At 39.5% G+C, this 25,680-nt stretch overlaps 1 protein-coding gene, 1 long non-coding RNA gene and 1 pseudogene across 4 annotated transcripts in view; 2 read left to right on the plus strand and 1 right to left on the minus strand.

Moving 5' to 3' along the window:
• LOC130856019 (ubiquitin-conjugating enzyme E2 E2) overlaps positions 1 to 25,680 on the plus strand; it is a 429,172-nt gene that overhangs the window by 32,371 nt on the left and 371,121 nt on the right. The gene's annotated exons all lie outside the window — the stretch shown is intronic.
• The window catches only part of LOC130856023 (uncharacterized), a 118,481-nt gene continuing 100,519 nt past the window's right edge, over positions 7,719 to 25,680 (plus strand). The window contains exons 1-2 of one of the 2 annotated variants that reach the window (XR_009054413.1): positions 7,719 to 7,911; positions 8,671 to 8,728. This is a non-coding gene — a long non-coding RNA (uncharacterized LOC130856023). The remainder of the gene's footprint in view (positions 7,912 to 8,670; positions 8,729 to 25,680) is intronic. The other variant, XR_009054414.1, reaches the window with a different exon arrangement.
• Positions 17,058 to 17,370, minus strand: LOC130856021 (pancreatic trypsin inhibitor-like; annotated as a pseudogene).

The following is a 25,680-nucleotide window of genomic DNA, read 5'->3' on the forward strand; positions in this document are numbered from 1 at the left end:
TAATAGCAGTCATTTCCCATTCTGCCGTGCTGCCAGCCCCTGGCAGCCTCTGATTGACCCTCTCTCTCTGAGGATCTGTCTATTCCGGACATTTCATGTCAGTAGAATCATGCAAGGTGTGGTCTTTTGTGTTTAGCTTCTTTCACTTTAGCATAATGAAGGCATTCAGTTTTATAATAAAAGATGCCAGTCAAATAAATTGAGTGGGGTTGGGGAGGTTTAAGAGATTCCATGAAAGAAGGAAGGTGAAATAAGAGGGAAAAAGATGAGATCCGAATAAATTTAGATTTAGTGAATGTTGAATACCTGTAAATCTGGCACTGTGCTAAATTGTTAGGTGGTAAAGCAGAGGAGGTTCTAAAAGGCATACTGGCATTTCATCCTTGGGTTAATGATAATTGGATTTTGATAGAAGTTATGTCCTCTTAATGTACGGAATTGCAAAATGAGCCATTTTGGAAAGGAGTTGGAAAGCAGATTATTACTTACAATCAACTTTTGATTAGTATGATTTCAACTTTTATTCCTCTTTTAAATTATAATCCCCACTTCCTCCCAGTTTCCATTTCTTGAGGTATATAGGGTTCTTGCTCCATGACACCAGCATTGTCCTTAGTTTATATATATATAATATGTATGTATTTTAATTGCAGAGCAGCTAGTTGAATTTTGGAAATATTGACTGGGAGAGGCATCTCAGTAATTTCCTTTCATACCTTATTGCTTAATATTTAAGGTCAGGATAACTGGCTAAACATTCACATTTTATTAACTAGTAATTCCCATTTTTCATTTATTTCATTGACAATTTTGCCTTCCCCTATTTCACTTAAGTTTTGATTCTTTAGCTTAGTAATTCTTATAGGGCTTAATTAATTTTTGTTTTGTTTTAAAGTTGTGCTAATATGCTAGCCTTTAAAATTAAAAAAAAAAGTCTTATTAGGTAGACAGCTGACTTCGGTAATGCTTGAAGGATGGCAGTGTGTGTAGCCGCTTAGCAGTGTTCTTATTTTAACTATCAATACTCAGTCTGGTTGTTCCATATTAGCCTTAATAAACAGTCATGATGCAGTTATTTTGTTTAGAGAGAAAACCTGTCATTAAGTAGTTTTGTTTCTTTCGTACACAATAGTACCATTTTCGACGCCATTTTGAATCTGTAGGGCTTACTGTGTCTGCAGTGAAAGATACAGATGAAATCTGACAGGGTCTTTGGCCATCTTTACCTCTAAGCATTATGCATCTACTGTAGGGGCAAATTAAGCCTTCTGTATTGTTGTGTTGTGTTATTTAAGCTGACCGAATGGCCTAAGTATTTTCTCTGTTTGCCCATGTTCACTTTTTTGTGACCTTTAATGATGGAGCATTACATAGATGTACTAAATAAAGATTAATAATAGTGAACAAAATTTATTATATTGATTAGCTAGTCAAGTTGATGTTAACAATTAAGATTTGATCTTATTGTTCAAAATTTTTGTTTAGCTGTCTATAAAATAAGCCCTATCGTTTAAAATTTAACCTCTATGTCTAGTTGCCTACTCAACACTCTATTTGAATATTTAATAGACACCCCAAAAGTAACAAGTTCAAAACTGAACTCCTGTTTTCCCTTCTAAGTCGGCTTCATCCACAGTCTTTTCATCTCAGTTAATAGCAACCCATCTTTCCAGTTAGCAAAACACCTTGGAGTCATCCTTAATCTCTCTCTCTCTCTCTTTCTCTCTCTCTCTCTGTGTCCACCCTGTCAGTACATCCTTTCAGCCCAACCATCAGAACATATCTTGAGTCTAACCTCTGCTCCCTTTCTCCTGGTTACTGTTCTGGTCCAGCCATCTTCATTTCTTGCTTGAATCCCCACCAGGTCTCCCCACTTCTGTCTTTCCTTCTCTGTTTGGGAGAATGATCCTTTTAAAATGGAAGTCAGATCGTTTTACTCCTGGGATTCCCGTTACAGTGACCTGTGAAATGGTAAGTGATCAGGTCCCTCTCCATCACCATGACCTCACCGCACATTCTCTTGGTTCTTCTGCTCCTGCTGCATCCGCCTCTGCTGTTCTTCAAATGTGCCAGACGTACTTCCACCCCGGGGTCTCTGCCCCGGCTCTGTCCTCTTCCTGGATTGCTCTTCTTTTAAAAGCTGTGTGACTTGCTCCCTGACCTTCGTTCTTTCCTCAGATGGCACCTCAGTGAGCCTACTCTGAGCACCCTGCCTCAGCACACCCAGTCTTCTTTACTCTGCTCTGTGAATTCTTTCCGTGGGACGTCCGACATTTACTTCTGTGGCTTACTTGTGATCGTGTGTATTGTCTCTTCTCTCCCATTAGAATGTGAGTATCCTAAAGGCACTATAATTTTTTTTATTATATGTCTTTTTAAAAAATTATTTTATTTTTGGCTGCATTGAGTCTTAATTGTGGCATGCGGGCTCTTCATTGTGGCGTGTAGGCTTCTCTCTAGCTGTGGTGTGCAAGATTTCCCTCTCTAGTTGTGGCGTGGGGGCTTAGTAGTTGTGGCATGCAGACTTAGTTGCGCTGAGACATGTGGGATCTTAGTTCCCCAAACCAGGGATTGAACCCATGTTCCCTGCATTGGAAGGCGGATTCTTTACCACTGGACCACCAGGGAAGTCCCAAAGGCACTGATAATTTAACTTGTCTGATGAAGCACATGTTGGCAGTAGGACATTACTAGCACCCTAGAAGCCTTCCTCGTTTTCCCTTCCATCACACCTTTCCCCAAGTCTGATAGTTTTTAACATTGTTTTTTAGTATATTGATATCATTCTCATACAAGTAAAGGTCTACTGCAGAGTGGTTTGTACATAGAGCTTTGTTCTTCGGAAGAAGTTAGAATAACAGCATCCTTTTACCTTGTATTTCCAGTACAGTCATGAGCAGTCTACAAAGCTAGAATGTACTTTGAAACAGAAAGACTATTTTTTTTTGAGTTTTTGGAAATGTGTTGTAAACTGTTTCTACAGTCTTCTTTGCTTCTTGTGAATACAGATGTCACAGGGACGACAGCCTTCACCATTTCGCTAGGTCTTTATGATTTAGATGATGATAGTTTTATTCTGCTGACAGTATGGAGCACTTTGCAGGTGGATATCAAGGTTAATTATCATATTGAAAAGTGAAGCGGTACATTCTAGTAAATCACAAGTCTTTCTGCTGATAAAAATGGAACGATTGCCATTAAAGTGGTATAAGGTTAATAAATTGGTTAATAAAAGCAATTAAAACCCTTGATTTTCTTATAACTTGCCATAACTGCTTTGCTTGAAAATACTTATCATTGAATAGATCTATAAAAAAGATCAAATAACTATTGAAGTTTAAAAAAAGAGGACTGCAAAGAAAATCTTCAACGGACATTGTTCTGGTTTGGATTTTTGGTGAACAAAATTATTCTTCATCTGCTGCACAAGATCCGCTAATATGAACAAACAATTTTAATAATAATAATACATTTATTGTGTCTCAGTTCTCATGCTTTATCTTTTATGCTCCCAACAGTTTCATAATGGCAGATACTACAGTTTCACTTTTCTAAATATTTTTTATTCAATTTCTGAACCTCCGTTTTCCTATCAGACTTCAGATATTGGGCTCTTTACCTTACATCCTGTCTCCCATCCTCCAGCTTCTACCCGATTTTTTATTTTGTATTTGATATTCTGAGTTTCCTCTAAAGGGCAGCATATACTCATTTTGAAGTTAATGGCTTTATTTAATATTAAAAATAATACTGTTCTGTGGCTCAGCAAAATTCAGGCATAATTATTTTGGCAAGTTTACAGTCTTTTTTCAAGCATTGGTTAGGCTAATTGAATGTCTGAATACCTTTATGGTATTAAAATTTTTTTAAATCAGTTGTCTACAACTAGTGTTTCTTTTTCTTGGCCTTAAGGCTTTCTTACCAAATAGTCCTCTTCAAAATGCTTAAATATAGTATGCAACAGATTTTGTTCCACCTAGTGCCAATTTAGAGAATATTTACCTTTTTATGAAAATCGTGATGCTTCAGGATTTCTCTTTAGACCGCATGTGTACTCACTGTCACTTGATATTTTAGCTGCCACGGTGTTTCAGTGGTGCAGCCCTGATGATGTTTCCTTCCTCCAGCGACAGAGGTTTTGTCTTTCAAACCTGTACAGCTTTAAATCTCATTATTATTATATTTATTAACAGTGATTTTATAGAAAAATATATACCCTGAGTTTTATGTGGAATAAAAGAGTAAATGGGAAAAATGTTAAATATGCTTAAGTTTTTGTTTTTTGATTTTTTTTTTTTTAAACACACTTTGGAGAAACTTTTAAGGTGAACATGCCTTGTGTAGAAATTTTAACCAAGAAAGACTAAATGATCTTTAGTAATATATTCTCACCATATGTTGACAGGTTCCTATTTGCATGCCTTGTTTCTATATAAAGATAGATTAGTGTCTAGCTTTGTTGGAATTTTATTTTCTAATATACATTCTTCCTTTTAACAAGTCACATGATTGTGTGCAATCTGCTTTTCAGAATTAGTGTTCATTAGCCTCCTTAATGAAGATTTTTACAGTCAAATGGAAGAGGGCCAACTTTTTATTGTTAGCGCAGCAGCATAATTAACTATACAAGGTTTGTTTAAGCTGAGTACTAGAACAGTGCTTCAGAGAGGAAAACACAGAGAAGATTAGTGAATAACAGCAGTGTGTGAGGCTGGCCAGTTGTAATAATGCCTTCTCTGGGTGGTTTGTGAATTTGTAAGCACATGCTTATGTTTTTCAGATAATAGGAACTAAAATGTCTAATTTTAATTGCCATTTCTATTTCACTGTTATAAGGAAATAATGGAAACTTTGCTTGGAGAAATGATTGTATTGGAGAAGTGTTATGTATACTTTGGTTCCGAAAGACTGAGCTCTTTTATACAAATGGATAATGTTAGAAAGTTTGTGAAAATTCACTCTAAGGCACTTTTTTTGGTTTCTGATTTTAGTGAATTAGACCTAAAGAAAAATGATACATCCCAATAACTAATATAATAATAATAAACTTGCAATAGTATGCAGAGAATTCAGGGCTTTGTTCATCCCACATTTTCTGGGAGAGTCCTGATTTCAGATACTCCTCCTTGTTTTCTTTTTATTAAAAAAATTTATAAGTGGAAGTACTCTTTGGGCATGCTTATTATGGTCTTGTAAATGTGCTTAGCCAACATTTTAGGCACTTGGGGGATACACCAAAAAAGATGAGATAGTAAAAGATACTGAGATTGCAGTTCTATTTACATAAGAATGGAGGGTTATAAATGGAAAAAAAACTTACGGAGGGTTTGTTGTCTGGTAAGAGGGTATATAACTGATAATAATTAATAGGTTATATATTGTTCTAAAGAAGGTAAAAAGGAAATGTTGAGTTCTCGTATGTAATAGACATTATGCTGAATATTGTCATGTTCTCAGTTATTTAATCTTCATAACATCTGTCTCAGGTAGGCATCTTCAGCCTCGTTGTGCAGTTGTGGAGGCTGCATCCCAGAGATCGTACACTGTTGAAGGTCACGCAAAGCCAAGATTCAGATCCTAACTTTAAATCCTGTTTTCTTTCTACTAAATCATGGTAAATGACTAGAAACCCTCAAGGGATATAATTTCTTCAAACTTGACTGAATTGGCGGAGTTTTGGATATCTTTAGTTAAATACTACAACTGAACTTATCAACTAAGACTTATCAAAAAAGGATATGATAGGCCTCATTTGGTTCTTAAAAATACCAATTCAGGTTAGTAGTGGACTTTTGATATTCATAATAATAGCACAAATAATTGAAGTCAGCAGGGTAAGCAAGCAGTTTTGTTTCATAATAATATATTAAATTAGAAGAGCATTCTATAGTTTTAAAGGACACTTCCATATCTGTTATCTGAGCACCTTACACCTCTTATTAGATCTACCAAATGATTGTTTTTTTTTCCCTCTTGACCTTTCCAGTGTGAGGAAGAACCATGTCTCTTTAAGTCCAGAAACTGTCTTCACACATTTACATACATCTTTCCTTCTTCCCTAATAAATTATACCATGGGTTGCGCAGTTACGGATAAGTGGGTGGTTGAATGAAAGGACAGGTTTCAAAAGGAGGAACAAGAAGCTTCAGGTTGTTGAAAATAGGCAATAAATGTACTTTAAGCATAGACTACCTGGTTATAATCAATTAAAAATGAAACGTTTCATCAAATCTTGTGTAAATTATAGTGGCATATGTGTGTCTTCCCCAAGAATTACACGAGAGAGCATGACAGAGCACCTGGACCGTTGCCTGGCACTTAGCAGGTATTCATTCACTACTTGTTAAGTGAATAGGTAACCACAGTGGAGGCTTTCTGAATTTTTTTTTGTTCTTTTTTCCAATTTTCAAAAGCCAGTTCCCAGAGAAGTGGCCAGTTCCCAAAAAGTAAGAGAAGTTATTAATTGCTGAAATATCAATATTATAAAACTGGATTGGGTTTGTGTTATTGTTCTGGTACTGTAATATCTTATTTTCTATTATCTGATGTTTAAATCAGAAATAACCTGTTTACATATTGCTTATATCTATGGGTATATCATTTTTTAAGCAGACATATTTGGGACCTAAAGAAAAAGAATTCTTACGGAGTATTGGAAAGGCATCTTTTTGACGGTGGGCTGAATATAGAGTTCATTTGCAAAGGCACTTCCCATCGCACCTCTCCCTCAGAACTTATAAAATAATTCTACTGACATTTACTCCTTCTTTCTCCCCTTCCCCTTTTTACAAGAGAAACAATAATTTATAAAAAGTCACTAGCGAATTCATTTTGGTTTTCTGTTGTACCCAAATAGCAACCCTAAAGACTCTAAGTTGTAAAAGTCTTAGTGTTGTATTTTAAAAGGATAGTATTGCCATGCAAAATTTTTGGTTAATGTATGGCTTTAGAAGAGTCCATTACACATACCAAGCAAGTGTATTTTGTCTCCAGTTCCCAATTCTAATAAATTTTGTCCTCACTTCTGCCTGTTGCAAAAGTACAGATCATGATGCCTGTTTCTTGTAGTTGATACATGATTGGCCTGATGCACCCCCAGCTTCACACATTTCTGTAGATGATTCCGTCAGGTGACTGCGTTAATGACAGGCATCTGATTCTGTTTTTAAATGTGGGAATACACACTAGGCAATGTGATCTGTGTTATGCCCCATTCTCACTGGTATTCCTCTCACTTTTATAGATAAGAAAGGACTTTCTGTGGAATGTCCCTAAGACTTCAACTTAATTCTGTGCTGTAATCCCTGATTGAAGGAGGGGTTAAGGGGATCAGGTGATGAAATTTGAAACTGTTCCACAGAATCTGAGTTCTGCCAGCTAAGTGAAATATTAAAAATTCAGAACATTCAGCACAAAAACATCTCCTGACCAGTTTGCCTGTGGAAACCTCAGAAAAGAATGTGCCGCATTATATAATTAAATTATATAAGCATTTAAGTTGTATGGCATCAGAGCTACTTTTAGAATTTTTAGTGCATACATTATCTTACATGCCTTGTGTCTTATTTAACTTCTGTAAATTCAGCTCCCTTAAAGACAAGAGGGAACATGCTTGGGGAGAAAGGTAGCTTAAAGAGTGTAGGCGAGAGTCATTCAGCCATTCCTGTCATCTGACCAGTGAATGTGTGTCCTTCAGTGAGGTGGGAGATGTCCTTTCAGGTCTTGAGGGTGTTTCATAGTGTGAACAGCTCCCTTTCCTGAGTGTGACGTCAGTCTTTCCAGAACAAGTCAGCTCCTTCATCTCGTATTCAGCTGCCTGGACAGTGATCATAGAAGCGCTGGAGGAAAACTTGCTGCGCTGGCCTAACTGAGGGATGACCCTTTGCTGGCTGGTTTAGGAGGTGTTCAAAGGTAAGTTTGCTTTTTACCATGACTTTAGACTCTAATTCTGAAGTTAGGTGTGACTTTGCTGTAATTTTACATGAAGTAAAGATTAACAGAGCTGAAGCCACATGGAGGCATTTGAGAATAAATGGCTTTGAAAAATAATGGACATTCAGTGAGATATGCATAGAGAAATAACTCTTTAATCAATCAATTTTCTTTAAAGGCCGCTTAGTATATTTTCCAACTTCTTAAAACTTTGGCCAAAGAGAAAAAGTGTGAAGCAAGGGATTGACTCAGGATAGATGTAGTTAAATTAGCCAAGATTAGGGATTCTAGTGGATAAAAATTATTAAGTAAAAATTTATTAAGTAAAAATCAAGTCATTTTAATTAAATCTGATAGTTAAAAAGTCTTCTATATTAACCTAAAGTTTTAAATATATATATTTTTGAAGGATTGTGTAAATAAGTTATGTATGTCAGACCCTGTCCAGTCCTGTTTAATCTTCACAATTCTAGGTGGGTCAATAGACCCTGCTTTGGGAGCTTATATATATCAATATTGACTTATTTATAGTAATTCTCACCAACTCTATTGAGAGTGAAGACTGTTAATACAACCTTGCAGATGAGAAACTGCAATACAGTCACAGTTGGAAAGCCACACAGCTGTTAAGTAGATGAGTTGTGATTCGAATTCAGACCGGCTGCATTTCCTGTACTCTTAACAAGTCTTCTGTGCTGATTCCTGACTCTCTGTTACATTACTGTGTCCTGTGTAAAGGTTTCAGATGCCCACTCCAGCACATGGAGAGTGACTGCTTTGAGGATTTTGCGACTAGGTCTGTACTCAGTGAAAATTTTCTCATTTTGTATCAGAGGCTGTTATGAGCATGAGATTGGAGAGTGGTGGCATGACCTCATTTCTAACCTTATATCAAACTAGATCATCACAAAGCTGGCTAGTCCTATATTTTAGTGTCATTCCCTTGTATTTTATCAGTCTTTATAAGTTGCAGCTATATGGTAAATGTGTCTGCATCTGCATCTCCTATGAAGCTGTCTCTTAAAATGTTCAGCGTTCCTTTTATGAGCATTCACATGACAAATTCTTCAAGGATTTAGTTTCGGAGAAAAGTTTTCTTATGAACTGGCACGCTTCCTTCTATCAGCCATTGAGAATTATTTAGCCCATCGTGTCTTCTGTTTGCTTTGGCTGCAGGAAAGGTTGGAGTTATACTTTATTTAATTACAATAACTTTATTAGCCTAGGATTTTGATAGGGATAATTTCTTCTCTAGTTCTCTGTGGCAGGAGTTTTTAAACCATCCTCTGTGTATCAGCTTCAGGGAGTTCATGAACCCCTCAGAAATGATGGGTAAGATTGTGTGCATTTGGGAATCTGGGGGAGTGGCCTTGGCTTTTATCAAAAGTTCAGTGACCTCCACCCCCCAGAGAAAAGGAACCATTGTTCTCTGGGTTTGCTGTTCATTGTGTTTCAATGGTCTAACTGTATAAACTCTCGTTACAATCTGCTTATAACCTTTTTGGCAATAGGTGGGCTATAAATCATACCTTTACATTGCATTTGTTATCCTATTTCTCAGTTTTCTCAGAAAGTTATCAAGCAGTTCTCTGTAGTTTTGAAAAACACTCAGTCTTAGAAACTTAAAGAATAGTTGATGTCTTCCGCAAACCACGTACCTAGTACATTTATTTTTTATTAGAGGAGCTTTTCTGTATTAAATTTATTACCTTAAATAGGTAATAGTAAATTATTTATAAAGTGATAAATTAACTTATGTTTTGATTTAACATGTTTAAGCCATAAAATCTGTATATATATAAACAGTATTCTTACATCTTCTTCCTTTGTTTTGTGGGTAAACCGAAAAGATTATAGCATTTGAATCATTTCTCTGGACTATTTCTGTTTTAGGAGAAGCAACTCCCGAAATAAATAGGATAGGGTTGCCAGCAATCCTTTGCCATACCCATACACCTATAAGTAAAACTGCGCCCATTAGAGGAAGATAAAGCCTGTGCTGCCAGCCTCACTATTCATATTAATTTCCACAGCTGTCATTTTAAGTGTTTTTATAGGGTTTCAAATGCAAATTATATTGACAGGTACTCTACATAAATGTGCTGTAATCCAAGAAGGCACATGTATTATGTTTTTGATTATAGTAGGCTTTTTGGTCTAATTGACTGTCTCTTTGCAACAAAATAAAATCATAATTATTCAAGTTGGAAAAGAGGAGTAAAGCTGTCTGCTTTCACTAGGTGATATCTTGGTTGTTAAATCTATAAGTTGTATATAAATAAATATTTTTCTGTTGAAGAGTTGATGACTGACCAAAAAAAACCTACCAAGGTGTCATTATAATAAAAGTGATGGTGTCTGAGAATTATTATACAGCTGTGCGAGTTAATGTTGTGGATTGTAATACATTATTCAGTAGTTCTTCACTCCCTGGTTATAGAACCCTGTGAGTAACCGAGATCCGAGGTCGATGACTTAGGAAAATGAATCACACGCTGCCATCCAGCTTGCTATTCTGCAGGCTGTGTAAGTGAAAAAAGAATTTGTATGGCTTAACCACAGGCATTAAACTTTGGTGTGCCAACAAAAGCAGATTTTCTTAAACGATATGATTTATATTCCCACAGTAGAAAGAACAACCAAATCTGCAGCATTGTCTCGTCTTTCATTATAAAACATATTTTACTTTTGTATTCATATTGATTGAATAGCCTGTAAAGAGATATATAAGATTACAATCATGGGTAGTATTTTCTACATTTTATCTCTTAATAAGGAATACATAAGAAACATTTATTGAATGTGAATGGCATGTGAACAGTACAGAAAGAGGTTTTATGGGAATGGGCAGAGATGACATACTTCTTACCCAAGGGGTAAGGTTTACCTAAAGGGTTAGATATAAAAGAAAAATAAAACTAAGAGAAAGAAACCACTCTAATTGAAAGCATGTTGGCTGTGTTTCAGTAGCAATAGAAATGTTCATAATCTTTAATTTAGTAATTTAACATAAGGGGCTATACCTTATGGAAAATAATTAAAAATAAAGACCATTACATGTAACAGTGAAATGTGATAACAGTGTTATGTGAAGAGAAATGGCTAAAGTAACCCTTTGGATGGTTATATATCCAATAAAAACAAATGGGCAAACTGTATATCAATATGAAAAGGTGTGTATAAAAGGAGTGGGCCGTATTATATGTCATACATGATTATAAGTTTGTAAGATATAAATATTTAAAAAACTTGAAAAGAAGAAAATTTAATTTATAATACCTTGTGTTAGAGTAATGAGGTTACAGATGATCTCCTTTTCCTCTCTTCTGGCCTCTCTGGAATAGTGTTATACTAATTATAATATTTAAATGTAGATTTATATTTTTAAGAAGATCTCATTCTTAAGAAACTGCTAGTCTAGTGGGATAGAACTGTAGTAAAAAGAAATATGTTATTGGTATGAGAGACGTAAATGCTCTGGGAAGACTCTTGACATTAATTTTCTACATACTGAGTTCTTATAAAGTCAGGTGAACCTTAAAAGTTTATATTTCTTAATGAAATAAACTAGATTTTTAAAGGCACTAAAAATGTCTGAGAATCTAAAACTGTCAATGAGATGCTGTTTCTTTTATTTACATTTTGTTGGTAGAACCATTAATTTACGTTCTGTACTGTTGTGCCACAGAACAGTCAGCTAAGGGTTTGTTTGTTTCTTTTTTAAATCACCCTCCTCTCCCACCTCTTTCTCCATTCTCCATTTAAGGATAAATGAGCCAGCTCTGCTTTCTAGGGGTTTATTTAAATAAATTTGTGAAATGCTTTTAAAATCTCCTAGGCATGTATCTGGAGGTGAGAATGAATGAAGAATTTGGTCCCAGCTCCGGGGGAGCTTTGCTTTAGTTAAGGAGATTCGTCTTTGCATCTGATTAGACCCTGCTCGCAGTCACTATTAAATACTTCCACCATTGTCTACATCAAGAATGACTCGAAACCGTGGGGAAGAGGGAAATTTGACTGAGGGATGCAGGAAAAACTTTATAGAGATTGTGACGGGCTGCTGAGCTTGGAAGGATGACAGAAGGTCATGAAATAAGCAGTGTTTTGTTTTGTTTTCATGGATCCTTTGAAGGCAGCAAAGGATCCATGAAGTAAATGAAAGGAAGATATTGGGAACAGCATGAGTGAAGGCACGGATGTCCCCTGGGTCTAGGGGCATCCAGGTTGCTGTGTGTTTCTGGAGTTGTAAATAAGTAGGTGTTTGTGTGGCAGTGAGAGGAGAATTGGTGGCCAGTATTTGAGAAGTTGGTCCCTGCTGTTCTGTGCAAGTGACTGGGTATACAGAGGTGAAGAAGATTCTGTTCTCAAGGAACATGTGGTCCAGTGTGGGGACCAAGAATTAACTAAAATCCAGTATATTGGCTTAAATTTGTATGTTACGGGGTTTTTTTTTGTCCTTATTAAAATTTCTTTTCACAAAATTCTGATTCAAGGCATTGTGTTGTTCTAAAGGAAACCATAAGATGTTTACATGGGGGTGGGGGGCTGTTTGATTCTGGCTGGGAAGGAGGCGGGAAGGAGTGACCAAGGAGGACTTGCTGTAGGAGGCTGTGTGTGAGCTGGGTTTCAAAGGACAAATGGAAGTTGGGAGAGAGGGTGGGAATGAGAAGAACAATCCAGAAAGGCAGGTGTCGCCAGATTGTTCTCAAGGCAGCTAGCTCTACAGTCTTAAAGGGATCTGGGGACTCTGTTTCTTTTGAGCGTTTTTTTCTTGTGCCTCATGATGTGTCAAACATATGACCATGTTTAAAAGAAATTTGCTAATGAGGATAAGCCAGTGCTGCCTAGGTGGGTTATGATTTCACATAACTTGGCCATCTTCAACACATCTTATTTAAGAACAGTTTGTCAGGAGATAGTGAAGGGCAATTTAAGGGGTAGCTTTTATTTGATTTTAAAACAGCATAATTTAAAAGAGGTAAGAGATAAAGGTTTACTATTAATGATATGCTATATGAGCAGAGAGCAAAAATTCAGGAATTTAGTGAGGCAACTAAAGGAAATTGAGAAATACAGGTATAGAAAGAGCTAAATAGGGAGAAATGACATTTCCAAATAATTGATACTGGTCTAGGTGAGACATGGCTGATAGGTGGAAGCACTCTCCTTTTTTCTGTTTTACAAAAGTATGAGCTTCTGAACCCTTCACTTTTTATCACATGCAGGGTACTTGTCTTGATTTTCAGCAGATTTAACTTCTTTTAATCTGCAGTATTTTACTGTTGCGTAAACTTCCCAGTAGCTAGAATGAACTACTCCAGCATAGCAATGTTTGAGAGTACTTATTAGTAAACTTACTTTCCCATACCAGGCTTTGAAGTTAATTCAGGAAAAGCCAGTGACACGGCCCATCTTAATCCTGTGAGGCAGCTGTGGGGGGTCACTCCGTTTGCCTGCTCTTAGAAATAAAATTGTCATGGGAGTCACGGCCACCCAGTTTTTCTTTTGTTCTTATGAATTTTGGATTACAAATAATGTACATAATTTCAGTGTATATGGGAAAGACTTCACTGAAATTAATAGGATTATGTTTATAATATTTCTAATTAAAGTGATAATTGTTTATTTTAGCTATTTGCACAACTTGTCATATTGAATGCTTGGCGATTTAGAGTACTGTTTTCATTGTTTTATTTTAAAGGATGTTCTTTAACAAGATGTATGTGCCTGTGTGCGTTTTTTATAAACGAAGCAACTTCTTTGACAAAAAAGAAGTTAGTTCAAACTATTGATATATTCCTGAAGGATATGTTATTTAATCAAGAGCATTTTAGTTCTTAGTTATAAACTTAAAAAAGTGAGAAAAGTATGATTGTTGAGTTTAAGATCAATTTCTTTGAAAGCAGTTAATAAAGTCCTCTTGAAATTAGTGGGATATATAAATTCTTTATAACAGTACTAAATTAGGTTAGTGCATAGCTTTGTGTTTTGGTCTGAGTTCTTTGTACATTTTAATGCAGTGCTTTAGATATTGCTTTGATATTTAGTTGTTTACTTAGAAGCTTTACTTAGTTCTAAGGCTCTCACATGTACCCATGCACGCACACACACATACATACATGCTCTCACACCACACACAAAATCACTTTCTCCTTATTATTGTCCATTTTCATTTTATTTCCCCAGAGGTTGCTAGGGTGGCAGCTCATCTAGCTTGAGTTACATGCAGTTTATTTCAGTTCTTCCTAACCTACCTGCATGTTTTGATAGAACATCAGGCACTTAAAAAAGAATGGAAATCTATTTATTTGGGTGTTGTGAATCAAGAAGGAAGTGGCACCAACTTAGTTATTTCTCCATTTCCCCACCTCAGGTCTTGGGCATGGGTATTTTTAGGGACCATGTACGGACCTTTCCTTTAGGTGGATGGGGCCTATGGGAGGAACTATTAGTGACTCCTGAGCCACGGCTCCTCAGTGTGGGTCTCTGTCTTCCAGGGGAGGCCAAGCCAGAACTCTCCGTCTGAGGTTGTCATCTCCATGGGCTGGAGCAGTGACAACCAGTGCACAGGTTGCAACCAGTGACAGCCAGGCCAAGACCTTTCTTGGTGATCTTTTCCCACCCAGCTCTTCTCCATCAGAGTGGGATGACCTTCACCGCTCCCACATCTCAAGCTCGTTAAATCAGACCATGAGCTGAGCTTTCATTCTTCCGTTCTTGTTTGAGGGCCAGTCTCATAAGGGAAGGTCTGCGGCAACACAGCTTTCCTGGGTAGCTTCATGGCCTTGCCCTGCTGAAGGGAAGAAAAGTTTAATATATAATATATTAGGACTTTCTTCTGGTTTCTTAGTTTTTATTTTTAGATTCATGGTACATTTGAATCCAAAAAATACTCAATATCTAGTACTAAACATGTCAGTCTTACTTTCATCTCTTTCTTTAATTTGGAAAAAATATCAGTATTTTGTGGAAAATTTATAGTATACAGGCTGGCATTCACTTCATCTTTATTCATCCTCCAGGATTGTATCATTAATAATCAGGAGGAAATCTATACTTGATATAATTCCTTATGTTCTGTATTTTTGCTTTTCTTCATTTGGACCTGCCTCTTTCATCTGCTCAGCCGCTGCCATTAAAAAACAAAAAACAAAAAACAGTTCTCTTCCTGGGAGACATGAGTGTTAGGAATGGATTTAAAAAGAAAAGGTTAATGAGAAGAGATGACAGTACGTATATAACCATGTGATCGCTCTGTAAAGTATGAGTTAATTACGCTGATAAAGGAGGCTAAGCCTAACACAGGAATGGGATCAGAGTGCCAGCAGGACGGAGTGGCAACTGCACGTGCAAGATTAGAGCATGTAAGTGAACACTGAAGATAAGACGAACTTACATTTCATTAGGAAGGCAAGGGGCAGGGCAGGAGATGCCTCATAAGGGGAGCAGAGATGATGATGGGTAGGTGTTTTCAGCAGGACAGAAATGGAGAGATGTCACCAGTGGTGTAGAGTAGACGGTGAGAGAGGTGAGTCACGGCACTGGAAATAATCTGGGTGTAAGTGGGGTTAGTAGTGATAGTAAAAAGTAGAAAAACAACTTCAGCTGATTCTTGGCCTGTTAACAAAAGTCACTTTAATATTGCTGCTTTTGAGTGGCTATTTTTAAGTACTTTGCCTTTCTATCTTAGTTTTATTAATAACAGCAGTAAAAGGAGCTACCAAAAACCAGATCATTATGTTGATTATAACAAACATGTTTCTTTTGGTGGTGATCTTCTAAAAATGGATCTAACCTCAAGAAGGGAGAAGGTATGTGTCATAATGTTTTGATTTATACGCAGTAAAAGGCTTATTCTGAAACGGAAAATCCTTGGCAGCTTTAAAGTGACCATTTTTATACAAGTGAAATCTGGGGTGTTTTTTTGTAGCTGTAAATTTTTTTTTAAATGCACCTTATTTTTTAGAGCAGTTTTAGGTTCCCAGAAAAACTGAGATTTGCATATATGCCCTGCTCCACCCTCCCTGCCCCAGCATGCCGTTCCACACTGTCAGCACCCCCGACCGAGTGGTACGCTTGTTATAATTGATGAACTTGCCTTGACACTTCATTTTCACTCAGAATCCATCCTTTACTGCATAGTTTGCTGGGGTTCGCTTAGGTTTTCTACAAGATGGTCACGTCATATGAAAGGTTTTTTTTTAAGAATTTTTTTGATGTGGACCATTTTTAAAGTCTTTATTGAATTTGTTACAATATTGCTTCTGTTTTATGTTTTGGGTTTTTGTCTGGGAGGCTTGTGGGATCTTAGCTTCCTGACCAGGGATCAAACCTGCACCCCCTGCCCTGAAAGGTGAAGTCTTAACCACTGGACTACCAGGGAAGTCCCTGAAAGTTTTTTGTTTTTTTTTTTTTGAGGGAACAAGTGAATTTTATTGAGGACGGCATAGGGGAGGCAGAGGGAGGCCTTCACACATTCCGTGACAGTCCCTGTGATGTCATCTCGTCCCAGTGAGCGTGTCACCCCCTGTCCTGTCCCCCCTATGTAGTATTTTGGGCCCGCAGATCACCTGGAGTTGCCCTTCTCACTCTGCCCCTGTGCAGGGCCCAGCCTCCCAGTGCCTCTTCTCCTTTGTCTGCCATCTTCCCATCACACGAACCCCTAAAACTCCCCTCCCCCTCCCTCCCCACCCCCATTTACTTATTTATATTCAAGTATAATTGACTACAGCATTATATTAGTTTCAGGTGTACAGCATAATGATTCAATAATGAAGTCTGTTTATCTTTTAGTTTAACTAGAAAATGCATTTATTAAATATAAGGCCAGAGGTTGAAGCCACAGACAAACACGCAACATCACTGTGGGGGAAAGGGGCTTCTTTACTGATAAGACCTCTGCCACCATTGACACTCAAAACTGGATGCCAGAAATTCCATTGCTGCCCCTCCAAGGAGTGCAGTGATGGTGGGGTGGGGAGCGAGGGTGAGGATGCCATGAGGAAAGGGCTCTGCAGGTTCTGCTGACGAGGCTAGGTTTGAGAAGGGAGCAGAGGAGGAGGCTCTCATCCCTCAGAAGCAGCCACAGCCTGGCCCTGTGTAGGGCCTCCTAGGACCTCAGCCTGTCAGGGGAGCACAGCTGCCTGGCTCGCCTGGGCTCTGTCGCAGCCACTGCAGGTGCTGACACACTCCTTATCCTGGAAGTTGTTCTGCTTCCTTCTGCACCCCCTATAAGCAGTGGTCTCGCAGAGCCTGGAGCTGGTGTTATAGAAGTGCCTGATGAACAGGGCCCTGCAGGGACTCATGTAGGGAGGCTCCAGGCAGAAGGCAGGCCGTGGGACTTGGGCAGGGGGCTGGTTTCACTTCCCGGGGTGCCAGCCACCAGGGTGCCCAGAGGACGAGAAGGGCTGCAGAGAGGCAGAGCCGGCTCATCTTCATGGCCTTGCAGGAGGGCTTCTGAAATCTGTTTTTTTAAATGAACATTGCAGTGAGAAAAAAGTCACAAGAAGTCACTTTAGATTATGGAAAATGTATAGAACGGGAACGTGAATGCTACCAGCCAGTACCTCTGTGGGATTTCATGAGTCATGGCCCACTGAAGGACGTTCTCCTCTCTCCTAAAATACACAAGACAGGCCCCACATCCAGCGGGCTCCCCTAAGTCACTGCCTGTGTCCTTAGTGATCTCTGAGAGAGAGAGAGTGTGCGAGCGCGTGTGTGCATGTGCACGCACTGTCGGCATCCTTGGTGATCCTTGTAAGTGTGTGTGTACACACATGCGTGTGTTCACAGGTCATCCCAAGGGTAGCTCTGCTCATTTGTGTAAAGTAATATGTAAGTTATGTTGGGGGCATGGTTTTATAAGATAATAAGTTTTTTTCCTTTTCTCTAAATATTTAGGGAAAATGTTGCATTGTTTACTGTATTATTCTCATGAAAAAGCAGTATTGTAAGAAAAAAATCACTCAAATGCCACAGTTTTTCTTAAAGTAGAATTTAGTGACCAAAGCTTATTGTATGTGTATGTTTACATGTAGAAAAAATTACCTTATGTCATATCTACCTTGTGGAAATTGTTTGGATGAGTTAGCATATTTGTAGAGATTTATGGTAATCCAGTTTCTTAAAGGAAAGATTTCTGTGGATGCTTTCAGGGTAAAAAGGGTCTAGAGAACTCTCCTAATTTAGAAATAAAAGTAAAATTCACTACTTTTGTTTACCTTTTTCTGCTTTATAATGTCAACAAGAGTTATGGATAGAAAATATACAGATAGACTGCAGGCAGACTGCAAAATCCAACTTAAGTTCATTAAAGATAATACTTGGTGGGAATTCTCTTTTCTTACAAAAGTACTCTCTAGATTTCTTTTTGTAGAAGCAAGTTGTCAAAAGGAGGAGAGAACCAGGACCTAGAGGACCCAGGGATTGAAGCAGGATTTAAATTTCTTTATCAAAAGCAATTTACTTCTCACAAAAGTAAAAAAATCTTAAAAAAAAAATTAAAATGTTATTCTTTGCTTGATGTCATTTAAAATAGTATCTTAGTATCACAGTGGAGTCCTAGATATGTATGTAACATTAATGGGTTAAAAATTAGTGATCTTTGTGTCTTTGACAGCATCTGACTTATGAAGAAGATTTCTGATACTTAGTCCTGTTTTGTTTAATGAGTCGTTATACATATGGTAAGCACAAGGGGTACTTTATAAAGCTTAAAGACACATCTAATCCATATATTGCATATGTTTACAATGCTATTTTTTTAAGAATTGGAAAAGAGTTGTAAATTATAAGTCTGTACCAAATTATTTTCAGTGCCAGGAATATTTCATACTGTCGTGTTTTTTTTTTTTAAGCTCTTTATTGGAATATAATTGCTTTACACTTTTGTACCAGCTTATGAGGTACACCAAAGTGAATCAGCTGTATTTATACACATATCCCCATATCCTCTCCCTCCTGTGACTCCCTCCCACCCTCCCTGTCCTGGCCCTCTAAATACTGTAGTTTTAATTTAAAAACAGTAACCCATCTCAGTGGTTTGCCTTAACTTCTGCATAGACAAAAGTCTTTTCTAGTACCAATACATTCCAGACAATCTCTAACACAGAATATCATCCTTTAAAAGGGACTGTCAAACATAATTTCTAAGGTTTTTAAAGGATTCTGCCACAACCTTACATTGCTTACTAGATACCACATATTGAGTTCCATTAAATTATATGTATTTATCACTATGAGATATTGTCTTTTTTAAAAGGAAATTTTTATACATAATTGGATGAAAGAACTCTGTCATTTTCACATCCTTAGAAAACCACCAAGATGGGAATACTGTTTAAACCTTAGTGTAGTCTTAAATTTCAATTTACAAAGTCTTTTGCTTCAGAAGACATAAAACCCTGAGAATTGTGCTAGCTTATTTTCTAAGTGTACAGGGGAAAGACCTTCCTTCTGATGAGGAAAAGCAGGTGTGAAGTTGGTGTTCACACAGACAGAGCTGTGCCTTCTGGATTAGTGTCTCCGGTTCTGTGATGAGGATGAGAGAAGGCACAGTGGACTTGTAGGTGAGAGAACTCGTGTGATTGGTATACCGCAGTCTGTTATTGCCACACATACTGAGCCATTGGGACAGCCCGGGAGTTTTGACATCCAGTTGAGTTAGGTGAGCAAACAACCATGGCTTTCCATCTTTAAATATTTAAATATTTTCCTCAGGTATTAATTTGTAAAGTCTGGTGTTTATGAGAGCCATGTAGAAAGATCTTTTGTGTGATTAGGTTGAGCTCCTTAAGTAAATGAATTGACTTGAATAGAATTTCTGAGGAGCGTCTGCCAATAACAGTGCTTTCAGCTTCGGCATAATTGATATTTAGCTGTTCTGACAGTAATAGGCTAACAGATTCAGCTGCTTCTTGAGTCCCTTTTTGGAATATGCTAATAGGGTCATGTCAACGTAGTGGAGGAGGCGTCTTTTAAAAAAATTATAGTTGGGGAGGGGTCTTTTAAGAGCTGTAATGATTTGTGAGGTATATGTTAAAAAAAAGGGGGTAGTTAGAACATAGCCTTGTTAAATTTTAAGGAATATAATTGCTTTAGCAAAAGGCCATTTCAGTCATTTGATTTTTATAGTATTTTGGTAAAGACTTAAAAGGAACACTAAAAGGCTTGACTTTATACTAAGACTATAAAGCTTGGTCCATAGATAGGTTTAGGACTCAGGTTAAGATTTTAAAAGATATGTGTATCTAAAAGTTATACTAAAGTCATGGTGTTTTTAACCCTTTTTTATTAAAGCTTTGGTGAAACAACCTAGGTCAGTGGTGCCTTAGAATAGATAGGCCTAAGCCTCCCCCCCCCTTTTTTTTTCATTTTTAATAACAAGCTTCCTGATTGGGCAAGCCAGACTACAGTTTATTTGTACTCCCATCTCTCCACAGAGGACTTGCAGTGAATAATAACAACAGCAATAATAAGAGCAGTAGTTAACATTTACTGAGTGCTTACTGTGAGTTGGGTACATGATCCTTACACCAACCGTATCATGTAGGGACTGCTGTTATGTGTGTTTGGCAGTTGAGAAAATGATGCTTAGAGGAGTTAAGTAACTTGCCAAAATTGAACGTTCTGGGAGATGGTGGTAGGATGCAAACCTGGGAAGCCTAACCTTGGCTAATCTCTATAGAGGAGAAATGCAAGCTGGAATCAATGTCCAAACCAGGAAGGAAAAGAAAACATTGAATGTTCATGTCTTTAGATCCCACAGCTGTTATGAGTAAGCGATGAATTTGACTCTGAATTTCCTGTAGCAAAAGAGAAAAAGATGGGGGAGGGTGAATGGGGTATGGGAGAACACCATATAAAACACCCTTTTCTTAGGACTTAATCCTCATATATATAGAGCCCCCCGTGGGAGCCTCTAAAGATGCTGGGGGATGTTGGAAATGATGTCTTCAGTAACGTTTCCTATGTTATATGTGGTGATGGGTTTAATAGGACTGCTTTTTTTTTTTTTTGATCCCACAATGAAACTTGAGGCCACAATGCCCAAGCATGACTTGGTAAGAAGAGCTCAGTGTGATGCCATGTTGATGTGGGCCACACAGGCGCAGAGTGGCCTCATCCATATCTAAGCTCCAGAATACCAAGATGTATGGAACAGATGGCTTCACGTGGGCCAGTTAATCCTGGGCTCTGTGGATACTTCAGAAATCAGACGAGCAGACAGTAGAGTTAATATCTCTGTTTGGAAAATTGAGACGTATAAGCAAGGAGCATAGTGACAATTGTCCATTTTATTAGGTTTACAATTGAATGGGTAATTATCCTAGGCCAGGACACCAGGGAAGCCAAGAAGGTAAATTTCCAGTAAGAAGGCATTTTTCGGTCCTGTGAAATGCAGCAGAGAGAGGACATGGCAGATAAGGACTGGCGTGTCCCCTGCATTTCAGAGACAGGTCTTGCATGTCTCAGCATGAGCAGCGTCCGTGGAGTGTTGAGCGTAGAAACCTCAGTGCGTTGGGTTCAGGAGTGAGCGCAAGGGGAGGAATTGGCAACTCCTTGTGTAGACTGCTCGTGTAGCTGCACGTTGTATTGGGGAGAAGGAGAGAATCAGAAGCTAGAGATTCCAGCATTGAAGGAGAATTTTTACATAAGGACTTGAAGAGGCTTGAGACTGTTTGTATGCTAAGGAGAAGGAACCAGTGGAGAAGGAAAAAGAGCAGATAAAAAGCAGAGCAGTGGTGGGTGTTGCAGGGCACATGTGACAGGGCCTGGAGGGGATGGGACTCAGATCATGGCGGAGGGTGGTGCATGGCCACTCTGCTGAGAAGTAAGAAGGTCTCCCACCCCACCACCCCACCTTCCGCAGGTCATGCAGAGGAGCGCAGCCACGCATAAGGCGTGGAGTCTAGAGAAGGTGGATGAAGTCCAGGGATGAGTGGTGAGTAACGAGTGTGTGACCCTACTGGAGAGGTGGCTGGGACCAGCAGCCGCGCTCTCCTAACCCTGAAAATGGAGCTGTTGTGGGAGTTGGAAATTGGGGAAGTGGCGTGGAAGATGGAACAAGCTGGAGAGTGACAGAGACACCGAGAATCCTGGTGAAAATGTAGGTGTCTTCCCTTTCGCTGCTTCTTCCGGTGGCTGACTTTGCTGTTGTACCCAGCGGCTCCCTCTACCTCTGGGGCTTCCTGTGTGCAGGTAGCAGGGAGCGACTGCTGAGGAAGCTGGATTTGCCCCTCTCTTGTAGGAAGTTTGTGTTATGTGGGCCATGCATTTGAAACCCACTTAAAGTTGGCAGGTAGAGTTAAAAGTGAAAGACCAAAGGCCTTAGGGTCTGTGTTGCTGATGGGAACACACTGAAATAAAAATGGTACAGATCAGCCGGGTTGCAAGGCAGAAATAGAAACACAGATATAGAGAACAAACATATGGACACCAAGGGGGAAAGCTTGGGAGACTGGGATTACCATATATACATTACTAATAAGAAAAAATATCAAATTGTACACTTTAAATATAGGCAGTTTATTGTGTCAATTGTATCTCTATAAAAGTTCTTAAAAATAATAAATAAATAAATATAAATAAATAAATACAGACCAAAAAAAAAGTGTTGGTGACGCTCAGAGAGTGACCTGGAGAGGGACACAGCCTGCCCAGATCAGGGCTCACCCTCCAAAGGAAGGGATTTCAGGGCTGGGTGAGGGGCAGAGGAGAGAGGGGAAGATGGCTCACTATCACGCAAAAGGCTGATTAAGAGAGTGTCCTCTGTCCAGGGTACCACAGAACAGCTTTCAGTTGGTATTATAGCAGCAGCAGCAGCAGCTTAAGTAGATTGTACAGGGCGCTAGAGCTCTCCTTGGGCAGAAAGCCCGTGTCAGCGTGGGTGATTGTAGGGAGAAATCACAGAGGAAGGAAAATGCCCTGTAGCTTATGTGGTGAGGGCCGAGCAGAAAGGCGGGAGCATTTTTTTTTACCTGATTTTTAAATGCACAGCACGTTTTCTCAGGTCCTGGTAGCCTGATGGAGCCAAGAATCATAACATAGGAGCCACAGAAACACCAGGAACCAGGAATTCCTCGAAAGTCTTGGTTTGGAGCCGCTTCTGTGTAGCTGGGGGCTCCAGAAATGCCTTGTCCAGATGCAGGCCCCGGCGGCTCATGCACTTACTGTCTGATGACTACCGCAGCGGCAGGGGGCCGGAGAGGTCCCTATTCTGGGCCCTTGTATCTCTGTGGTCAAGACTCCTTTCCTTTTTTGCCACTTCTCCTTAGGGGAACAAGTTTACTCCTTGTAGCTAGTGGTCTGCCTCTGCCGCGAGGTCTTCCTTGTCCAGGGTGAGTGAGGGTCGGGCATCTTCCTCTCCTGATGCCACCCCCAGTCCACTGTGGAAGGGCCTCCTGTGGGTGCAGGGTGTGTGCCAGGATGGTGGATTTGTGCAGGTGGGTGTGGCCCGGCTTGTCTGTGGCTCTCCCTGTGCTCCTCTCTACGAGAGCCCCTGGGCTGGGTTACACTGCACCTCGGGGAGGAGGCTGGAACCAGGGCTTGGGGGTCATGGGACCCTCAGTCTGATTGGCAAACTCTGGAGCCGAGGCTTAGCCCGCCTCTCTGCAGGGCTGCTGCCACTCTCCTCTCAGCCAAGGTCTTGAGGGATCAGGAGCTCAGCCCTCAGCACCCGTAGAGCACACACAGATCGACGGGCAGAGAGGATGGGCTCTGAAGCAGCCCGCTGTTTCTCTCTGAATTTTCTGTCTCTCTGACCAGGCAAAGGAGATAAGAAGGAGATGGTTTGAGTGAACGCATTGTTACTGGCCTCTGGTATTTCCAGCTCCCTGTCCACTCTCATCGCTTCTGGTTATATTGCTTAATAGCAGTTTCCGGAGTTCATTTAATCACTTCTCCTAGGTGTGCAATTGTTTTTCTTTTGTTTTTTTTTTGGCTGTACTGCACGGCTGGTGGGATCTTAGTTCCCTGACCAGGGAATCAAACCCAGGCCCGGGTCTGATACCTCAGCAGGGAAAGCGCTGAGTTCTAACCACTGCACTGCCAGGGAATTTCCTGCAATTGTTTTTCTCAAGCAAATTTGGTTTTCAGTCACAAGTCCTGGATTAAGAACCGTTGAAGAGAAAACCCATAGGCCCCAAAATGGCGCCAATTGTGCTCAAGTCCATGATACCAAACCTCGACGTAATACCTGATTTAACTGCGGTTTTGACCTTCCTCAGAAGTGTAGTCATAATCAGTCAGTCTGGAATTTTCTGGTCAGCACCAATGAGGAAGTCTTTCATGTGGGACCCCTCCATCCCCCGAAGGGGAAGAAGCAATCTACCTGATAAAACTCCTGTCTTCCCTCCCTGCCCCAAAAGGTGTCCTGGCCTGAGAGTAATTATTTTTTTTGCTAACAGCTCCCTTGCGCAATGTTCTTCCTGTAAAAACCTTCCATTTTCTATAAACGCCCCCACCTTCCCCAGCGCCCCCTGGTTGCTAGATGGGCTGCTGCTCAACTCATGAATCACCTAATAAAGCCAATTAAATCTTCAGATTACTTGGTTAACTTTAGTTTTTGTTAACAGAATGATAATTGTCTAACATTTATGCAATCAACTGACACCTGAATCTTACATCCCATTTGTTAACAGCCTGTCCCTGATTGAATCTACTTGCATCTTCTCTAGCCTGTGAGCAACTGGAGGGAACAGATTTTATCTTATCTATTCCTCTATTACCTATGCTTAGCACGCAGTAGCACTCAAAAATGAGGAGAGCAGTGGGGACCTTGAGTTTCTTTAACTTCTATTCTGATGGGCCTTCAGAAGGTCCCAAGTGTGCGTGTGAGGGGGTTGTGTGTGAAGGTGGAGAGTTTTGAAGTGGGTGGGGTTGTGGGATATGGTGTATTAGTCAGGGTTCTCTAGAGAAACGGAACCAACAGGATGCATATAGAGAGAGAAGGAGATTTATCATAAGGAATTGGCTCGCCTGATGATGGAGGCTGAGAAGTCCCACATCCGCAGTCGGCAGGCTGGAGACCCAGACCAGCCCAGTGGTGGCGGTTCCAGCCTGAGTCTGAAGGCCTGAGAAGCAGGAGAGCTGAGGACAGGAGTTTTAGTCCAAAAGCTGGCAGGCTCCAGAGCCAAGAAGAGCTGATGCATCAGCTGGAGTTGAAGGCAGGAAAAGACTGATGTCCCAGCTCAAGCAGTCAGGCAGGAGGGGTTCCCTCTTACTCCAGGAAAGGTCAGGCTTTTCGTTCTATTCAGGTCAAACTGATTGAATGAGGGCCACCCATGTTAGGGAGGGCGATCTGCTTTACTCAGCCACTGCTGTAAATGTTAATCTCATCCAAAAACACCCTTACAGGCACACTCAGAGTAATCCTGACCAAGTGTCTACTGCCCCCTCCCCCAATCAAGGTGATACATAAAATTAACCATCACTGATGGTTTGCACTTCTAGAACAGTTGTATAGTCTAACATGCCATATAATAATTCTAAAGCATCATGAAATAAGTGAATGAACTTCTACAGTTGCTGAATTAAGAATCATTCTGCCACTTTCAGATTATTTTTTCATCTGAAGTTGACATAGTACATGCTGTTAAAAGTTATTCAGATATTAACAGACTTGACTGTGTTAGTGATTGAATCGTTCTTGTGTAGAAATCCTTTGGTACAGTGGCGGAAAAACATGCTGTTGATAAAAGAAGGGAGGTCAAATATTATAGGACAGGAGTTTTGATTTAAAAATTATTT

The sequence above is a fragment of the Hippopotamus amphibius genome, chromosome 6 (genome assembly GCF_030028045.1).
Source record: "Hippopotamus amphibius kiboko isolate mHipAmp2 chromosome 6, mHipAmp2.hap2, whole genome shotgun sequence".
Taxonomy (NCBI): domain Eukaryota; kingdom Metazoa; phylum Chordata; class Mammalia; order Artiodactyla; family Hippopotamidae; genus Hippopotamus; species Hippopotamus amphibius.